Genomic DNA, 9682 nt, shown 5'->3' on the forward strand with positions numbered 1-9682 from the left:
ACTACTCCCACATTTTGCGGTGCAGTTTAACCAAATTCGGGTATCTTATAGTCGTAATTCATATCGAGCCCGTCTGGCTATTAGCGCGTGTCAACGATGAGTCTACGATTTTAAAAATAATTTAACATAATTTTTTATTCCATTTTAATGCACAATTTTTCGTGTGTCGATGGCGGCGGAGTTGGCGTTCACGCTCACAGCTGCACCTGTTTGCTTCTCCCCCTTCCCTCCCTCGTGAAGCTGTGGGGAAGGGAGTGTAAAGAAATCAACGTCGTAATGCGTTGTCAAGGAGACCAGCGTTCTTTTAGAACAACGACTTCATGGCTTGAAGACACCAAAACAGAGAAATGGCTAAGAAAGCCCGAATTGGCATCTATAGGGAAGTAACTCTCTAAAAATGCTTATATAGTTATTTCCCTTACAACCCGAGCAACGCCGGGCGATACTGCTAGTCTTTATATATAAAAGTGAAGTTGTGTCTGTCTCCTACGATTTAGATTCCTAACTACTCCCACATTTTGCTGTGCAGTTTAACCAAAACCGGGTATCTTATAGTCGTGATTCATATCGAGCCCTTCTGGGTATTAGTGCGCGTCTACGATGAGTCTACGATTTAAAAAAAATTTACCATCATTTTTTCCCATTTTTAATGCATTTTTTTTGCTATTATATAAGGGAAGTACCTCTCTAAAATGCTTATATAGTTATTTCCCTTACAAACCCCGGGCAACGCCGGGCGATACTGCTAGTATATACATATATACAAAATAGGACGAGAACGCAAAACATCCAGACAGTTAGGTGATGCAAAAAAGGGGAAACAAAACATCCAGATAGACGATACTAAAAAAAACAAGAACGAGTCATTCGGAGTTTTCTTTCCTCGGTCGAGTTCCAGATTATCTTTGCAATTTCGGCTGGTTATACTCGAGATTGCTTCAACCTGGCCAGCCCCAAGGAAAAACTAAGCTAAGAACATTAGATTCCTTGGAAGAAAGCAGCGAATGTATACGAAAACAAGGATAGAAAAAAAAACGGAGAATTTTACACAAGTACAAATAACATGACATAGCAACAGATGTCTTTCGAATAAGGAAGAATTAAATTAAGCTGGCGTGTGTGGAAATAAAGCCTTACGGCAGGTATAAAGATTTTGCAGGTAGTGGGAGGAATATAGACGTTGCACTGACGACGGCCGAACCAAGAAAGAAAAATCAGGCTTGGCCGAACACCGGTCACGTGGGGAGAGAAGAGAGAGTGGTAGAGGCAGAGAGACAGAAGAATTAAGGAGGGGCAAGAAAAAATGACAGGGACGCAGTGAAGTGGAAAGAGGAGGGAAAGTGAGCAAGAAGAGAAAGCAGGGAAATGTGAGAGAGGGGGAATATATGTATATATGTATATGAGTGTCTATATATGTATGTATGTATGTATGTATGTATGTATGTATGTATGTATGTATGTATGTATGTATGTATGTGTGTATGTGTGTGTGTGTGTATGTATGTATGTATGTATGTATGTATGTATGTGTGTGTGTATGTATGTATGCATGTATGTGTGTATGTATGTATGTATGTATGTATGTATGTATGTATGTATGTATGTATGCATGTTATTATTCAGTTTTATATCAAGATTTCTTGCCAAAAGAGAAAGAGCCGATTTCTAACCTAGATCCAAGGCTCCTTCATTGGAATTTCAAAAATACCAACAGGATATTTTTGTATGTATGTATATATGCAGATTTGTATGTATTCTTATGCATATAGTTGCATGTCTAAATGAGTTTTGTAGTTACGGTTTCTTCTATAACTGAAGTGAGAGAAAAATCTGTTTACCAGTTGAGCTGTTTTCATTATGTTCTTCGATTGTGTTGTTGATGCTGTGTCCAGCCATGTTGTTTGTAGTAACTCTTTGCATAGTAAATTCAAGTTTCAGTCGAAAGTTACTACAATCTTGTATAAAAGACTCCTTCAGTTAATTCATCTGAAGGTTAACCAGTTATTTAACAAGGCTGATAGTTGTAGCTTCATATGTATGTATGTACGTATGTATGTATGTATGTACGTACTATGTATGTATGTGTGCGTATGTATGTATGTATGTATGTATGTATGTATGTATGTATGTATGTATGTTTATATATATATATTTTTTCTAGTTTCAGCTCAGAGCTGCGGCCATGCTGATGCACCGCCGTTTTAAAGTAATTAATATATATATATATATATATATATATATATATATTAATAAAAGAATAGAACATATGCATATATATAAACATATATGTGCGTACCTACCTCTACATGTACATATACACGCATATATGTGTACAGGACACCAAAAGACGTCGAACACATAGAGAGACATATATATCACGTGATCACGTAACTGACCAGACCATCAGATGTAGTTACACATTGCTGGTCACAATGCCTTCGCATTGTTTTAGCCTTCGAATGACGCCATCCCGCTGGCTAAGCGAGCAGGCCAACAGAAGAAAGAGTGGTGAAAGAGTACAGCAGGGATCACCACCCACTGCCGGAGCCTCGTGGAGCTTTTTAGGTGTTTTCGCTCAATAAACACTCACAACGCCCGGTCTGGGAATCGAAACCGCGATCCTACGACCGCGAGTCCGCTGCCCTAACCACTGGGCCATTGCGCCTCCATACACACACACACACACACACACACACACACACACACACACACATATATATATATATATATATATAGACAGATTGACTGATAAATATATAAACAGAGAGAGAGAGAAAGAGAGAGAGAGAGAAAGAGAGACAGACAGATAGAAAGATGCGTAGATAGCTATTATACTTTCGGAGATCATTTTGCCAGTAAAATAATGCACTTGATGCAGTCCACTTTTGTTTTATTATCAATTAACTAAATAATTAATAACTAAATAATTAACCAATGAATTACAAATTAATGAGTTAGTCGAAGTCTCCCATCTCACAAATAAAATTATATTGCTGCATAGATGGCTACTTTAATTAATTTCTGCTTCTATTACATGTAAAAGGTTTTTATTCAACCGGATGGCTATTCGCAATACCAGTGATTCAGTATTCACTGTTTCCTGTATAGTAGAGGCGATAAATCTCATTCGTTTGGCTGTGAGTACAAGTCATTCATAAGATCCGACGAGACCAAAATGCATCTCACACACTCGTTAGTTGCTGCTGGGTTCTTATTCGTCTCCATCTGAGGAATTTCAACCATGTTTCGTGGTCTGCTACCACAACAGCTTCTTTATAGGATCCAGTTAGCTCAAGACATCATCAGGAGGAACCACGTCCGGTTTCGGCCCCTACTCCTCTACCGTTTTGACGTGGCGCCCCTCCCCCTTTCGGAGCTGTCTTCAGCTCTGGTGTTGGGTGCATGTCTTCTTTCTTCTTATTTCTTTTGTTCCCTGGCCTCTTCGATGTAGCGTCAACGAGTGTCAGATGGAAGGGATACTGGGAGCTGGCCACGGATCTGGAAAGACTATTAATATTTCCACTCATAAAAACGACAAAAAGTCCAGACTTAGTTCTATGGGACAAAGAAGGGAGAATAGGAATTTTGTGTTCTAAACACTGCACGTCCGTAAGACGTGTTATCTTGGACGAATACTGCAGTAATTTACATACTGACAATCTATATACATTAACTATGATACATTCATGGCTACAGTATATTGTTTTGCTTTTCCCCTTCAGTTGCTGTCAGTTTCTCAAACATAGAGGATCTAAAACTATTCAGTTTCTTATATTTTTCTTCTGTCGCCTTTTGAAGAAGGACTCTATCTGAAATAATCTAATAACTTTAGAAAATACCTATCCACTGAAGTCCCCATTTTGTAACCCTAAACCCAGAAGCTAAATGAGCATGTGCAACAATTGCTTAGCACGCACACACTAGTATAATACGATGTGCAAAACCAAATATATGACACCCTAGGCTTAATACCAACTAGAACGTCTAATTTGTTGCCTCTTGAGGTCTCTGGGTGAGACATGTACTAAATGTTATAAAATTCACGACTGAATGAATGTCACGGTGAAGAAAGTGAAAGTCCAAGAAAATTCTTAATTTAATTTTTCATGGAAAAATTATTTATTTTACAATTTTGAAACAAACGCTGAACCAAGTGTATATAAAGGAAGATGCTGTTGTTGTGAACGCTAATCTAAAATATTTGCTGAAGGATGTATTTAGCATGATATAAATTAATTTGTCATTACAATATATTTTTAATGTGTAACGTTATAGAGTGTGGAATATTTATTCTACACCCTATAACGTTACATATTAAAAACTTACTAACGCAGTAAAAAGGTTGTGTGACGTTGATACTCGCAGTGATGAAGAAATATAGGAGGAATACAAGGACTGTTAAAAAAAACATTATCTTGAAACTGGTTAGGAGTGGAGTAACATTTCTGTAATTATATTGAAAGAGCTGCTGAAGCTCTCTACTTCGCCAAGTTTCCGAATTTGTTATAATAACCGGAATAACATTTTTTTCCAGATATATTTGCGAGTATTGTGAGTGGTGTTAAATCAGAGAAATCTTCATGCTGGTAGTACTTGAAAGTGAACGTTGTTGTTCGTTTAAAGTCCAGGGCGCAAGTAAACTTTCACTATCAGCGCGTTTCACTGTTGTGGGATGGGGAAGTTACATATACAAACTATGGCATACACACATACATTGACGCAGACCTGAAGCCTTTCTCTGTCCCTGTGTGTGTCTGTCTCCGTGCTTCGATGTGTGTGTGTGTGTGAGTCGTCACAAAAATGTATGTATACTGACAGACAGATACACTGTCACACACATATTTTTGTCAGTCGTCGGCCTAACGTAGGTAACGAACGCGTGAACACACTCATATAGAAAATGTGACGTCATCGTCGGTGTGGCGGCGATATAAAATGTCGTTTACAATAGGTGACTAAATGAAAAATGCCAATGTTAAATTTTTGCATTGAAAATATGTGAATGAAAATATAGTTTAGTTGGTAGCCAAAAGGTTACTGTATCTTTTGATACCCCTTACGTCAAAATCGGCAACTCGACTTTGGAATGCATAGGAATATACGCACACGCACACATAAACTCGCTTATATATATATATATATATAATATATATATATATATATAATATATATATATATATATATATATATGTATGTATGTATGTATGTATGTATGTATGTATGTATGTAAGAAAGTTCAAAGTGGATCAAACCTTGATCTAATTACGCTCTGAGAAGATAAAGACGATCCGCGTCTGCCTTTGGATTGTGCACCTTATTGAAAGTCAGCAACTTACGTATTTTTCTATTAATTTTCTTTATTTCATTCCAGTTTAACACATTGAAGCTACGAGTAACAACCAGGACTGCGTTTAGCTCAGATTTTAGAACTGCTCGAACTCTGCTATAACATTCCACGCTGATATCTTTCATGCTTGCGTGCTGAATGCCAGAGTCTTCATTTATTCATAGATATTTGTTGGTTTGTTCCTGCTCAATTTCTTTTATAACTGTGTCGACATCAAATACGACTGAATTGTCCCTTTCTTAATTTCCCTTTCTGATAAGTGGCCTTGGCACACTTATCAAGACCAAACTCCATCCCAATCTCATCACTGAATGCCCTGCTTTCGGTTGATATCAATTCTAGGTGTAACTGTCCATCTAGTTACTCGAACAGTTTTTTTGTTTTTTTTTATTTGCTTCAAGCAATCTGTTCTGCCTGAATTGTTTTGTTCTGCTGTCAATTTTTCCAGTTTTGCCTTGATTGCTACTACTCTTTGCTTCAATTCTTCCGATATCATTTACCCTTTATCTTCTATTTTATACGTTATTTCCAGTCTTATTCTTAAGCTTTGCATTTCAATTCGCCTCTTTTCAATCTATCAACTTGTCCCAAATGTCATTTTTAACTTTGTTTATCACAAATTCGTCTACCCTAGTATGGTTCCTTACCTTCTCTTTGTTCACTTCTTTCGTATCCAAATCTTTTCATGACAATCTTAGCTGCAGCCTTGATAATCTTGTTGGTTTCAGTTATATCTCCCGTCTGGAATAGTCCAAAGACAGAATCTATCGTTTCGACTTAAGCTTTTAGCTTACATGGAGGTGGAGGGGGGGTAGTGATCCTGGTCTTCTCTAATATATCGGTACATCATCCCTACTATGTCTTGATCATCGTCGTATTTTTGTAATATAACTATTACTATTTTTGTAATATAACTATCTACCACAAAAAATGTCTGGTCTCCGACCATCGATTAGGGAGTCACACTTATATTCACTGTTTTCAGTGACGCCCTCTGATTCATGTTTGTACCATTTCCGCGTTCAACCTAGACCGTAATTTTCATACAGTCTCTTGTGAACAAATTTATCCACATTATCGTGCCACCTTTTCTGGTGCTTTTGGGTCAGCTTGTCACACTCACTCACAGTATGTGAGATTGTTTCGTTTTGCTGCTGCACATCCTACAAAAGGGCGATTCGCTGCTCTTATCTATTTGGAACTTGATGTAATTAATTCTCAGACATTTTCCCTCGGTTCTGCATATCAGTGCCTCAGTATATCATTTCAGATCACTTTTTCTTAGCTATCACCAGGTGTTGGTTTTGTTTTTCCCTTAGATTTATCTGAGGTATTGCCTATGCATTGTTTTCATTTTCCAGTTGTTTATACTTCCTTCTCCATTTTGTTTCTTAAATGCTTTTGGTGGGGGGCATCACATTTTCGATATTATTATTATTGTTGTTGTTGTTGCTGTTGCTATTATCATTAGTTTTATGACCGCTATCACAACAGCTACCATCATCATCATCATCATTATTCGATAGAGGTCGACTCTGCTTTCATTCTTTTGGGGTCGATAAAATAAGCACTAGTTGAGCACTGGAGTCGATGTATTCGACAGGAGCCGTTGCCACAAAATGTCACGCCTTGTGCCTATCGTAGAAAAGAATATTATTACTATTATTACTATGAGTGCTGTTATTTTTACTACTACTACTACTACTACTACTACTACTACTATCATTATTAACATGGTTGTTCGTTCGTCTCGTTGACATTATGAGTATACACACAGAGAAAATAGAAAAAGAAAAAGCGACCGCCTGGTGGAATTTATTTAAAACTTGTAATTTAACATTTGCTCACATCCCACTGTTAAAAATAAATGACCAGAGCAAGTATTTAGACGACCTTACGTTTTGCTGTATTTATACAGTTTTACTTATTCTAGTTTTGTTAGTAAATCTTCTAAATCATCAGGTCAAAGTCAACACACGTACATGAACTTAAACTATACACTCACGCCTTCGAGGCTAAAACATATTTTTTAAAAACCTTTATATTCCTTACAAAACCAAATACACATGTTTAATTTCTGAGTATAAACTGAGTTCTGGGGTCGACTTTGTGTATCATACCCCTGATATCGATAAAATAAAGTACGAGTTAAGTACTGGGGTCGAGGTCATCAAATAACCCTCTCCGCTCAAAATAGTTTGTGTGCCTAAATCAGAAACCATTATTATTATTATTATTATTATTATTATTATTATTATTATTATTATTATTATTATTATTATTACTATTATTATTATTATTATTATTATTATTATTATTATTATTACTTTTTTTTTTCTTCTTTCAAATTTTCTTCCATTTCTTGCCGAGTGTCTTCCCGACTCCTAGGGCAAAGAAACTCATAGTGTATATTGGTAGGCCATTAAACCAAACTCAGTAGTTCGTTCATTTTTTTTTTTTTTTTCAAAGTTAAATTAAAATACATGAGCAGCAACAGTTCTCACATCGACAATGCTCTTCTCATACACGTGATGTACCAGTTAAGACAATCTTTTGCACTTCTTGCAGGGATGGTAAGCCAGGGATCATTCTCATATAATTTTCGGTTCCCTTCTTGATCATTCCTAGTGCTCCTACGATCACTGGTATTGTAACCGCCTTGAGATGCCACATTTTCTCAATTTCAATGAGTAGGTCTTTATATTTTCTGAGCTTGTCAAACTCTTTCGCTGAGATATTATGATCACAGGGGATGCTCATGTCGATCAATAAGCAAACTTTATTGTTTTGGTCTTTCACAACAATATCTGGTTTATTGGCCTTGATGGTTCGGTCTGTATGTACTGGAAAGTCCCACAGAATGGTATATTTTTCTCCTTCAGTTACAGCCTCAGGGTGGTGATTATACCACTTGTCGGCAATTTTGATATTGTAATGCCGACTTATTAGCCAGTGGAGATATTGGCCAACTCTGTCATGTCTTAATTTATACTCCACTGGTGCTAAGACTTTACATCCAGAGATTAGGTGGTCCACTGTTTCAATCATGTCGTTGCAGAATCGGCATTTTGGGTCTGCTCCATTTTTCATCACATTGGCCTGGTAGTTCCGGGTTAATAGGCTTTGGTCTTGAGCAGCCAGGATGAAACCTTCGCTCTCTGCTTTTAGCCCTGAGCTCCGCAGCCACTGATGGGTTTGCTTCTGGTCAACATCAGCTTGTTTGCTGCGGGTCACATATTTGCCGTGCAGAGGTTTCTCCTCCCACCTATCAGCCATTGCTCGTGCGCTTTTTTCATTGCCATCATTTTCACCTTCTTTGCAACAATAGTTGCCGTACTTCCCTCGGGTTGTTTAGTTGGGTATCCTGCACGAGATCAATAGCAATTTTTTGCTTTCCTTGATGATAGAATGAAGCTTCTTTCGTCTCGCTCGTGATTTTCCACAAGCTTTAGCATCCAGTCATTCGATATTTCGAGATATTTGGCCAGTCCAATTGTGGTTGTTTTGTAAGCTAGTTCAAATTGGATCAGGCCTCGACCTCCTTGGGCTCTGGGAAGGTAAAGGCGATCTACGTCTGCCTTTGGGTGGTGCATCCTATTACAACTCAGCAGCTTGCGTATTTTTCTATCTATATCTTTACTTCACTCATATTCCAGTTCAACACATTGTAGCTATAAGTAACAACTGGAACTGCTAAGGAATTTATAGCTAACACCTTGTTACGTGCATTTAGTTCAGATTCAGGACTGCACGAACTCTCCTATAACATTCCTTCCTGATTTTCTCTTTCATGCTTGCATGCTGAATACCTGAGCCTTCATTTATCCCTAAATATTTGTATGTTCTGTTCTTGCTCAAGCTCTCTTATGACTGTGTCAACATCTAACACACTGAATTTGTGGTCTTCACTTTCCCTTTCTGGAAAGTGGCCTTGGCACACTTCTCAAGTCCAAACTCCATCCCGATGTCATCGCTGAATGCTTTCACGTGGCGCAATAGGCCTTCAAGTTCATTATTGTCTTTACCATAAAGTTTTAAGTCATCCATATAAAATAGATGGCTTATTTTTTTATTGGCAATTTTATACCCATACCTGTTCTGTTTAATTCACTTGTAAGGGGTATTAGGGCTATGCAGAATATTAAAGGTGAAAGTGAGTCACCTTGAAAAATTCCACAGTTGATGTTTATATTTTCTGAGGCAAGTACTCCATTAGAGTGGTATAATTGGAGATTCGTATTCCACAACGACATATTGTGCTTCAGGAAGTTTGAAATCACAGGGGAAATTTTAAAGATGTCCAGCGATCTCAAGATCCATGGATGCGGTATACTG

This window comes from Octopus sinensis, linkage group LG20, assembly GCF_006345805.1.
Source record: "Octopus sinensis linkage group LG20, ASM634580v1, whole genome shotgun sequence".
Taxonomy (NCBI): Eukaryota; Metazoa; Mollusca; class Cephalopoda; order Octopoda; family Octopodidae; genus Octopus; species Octopus sinensis.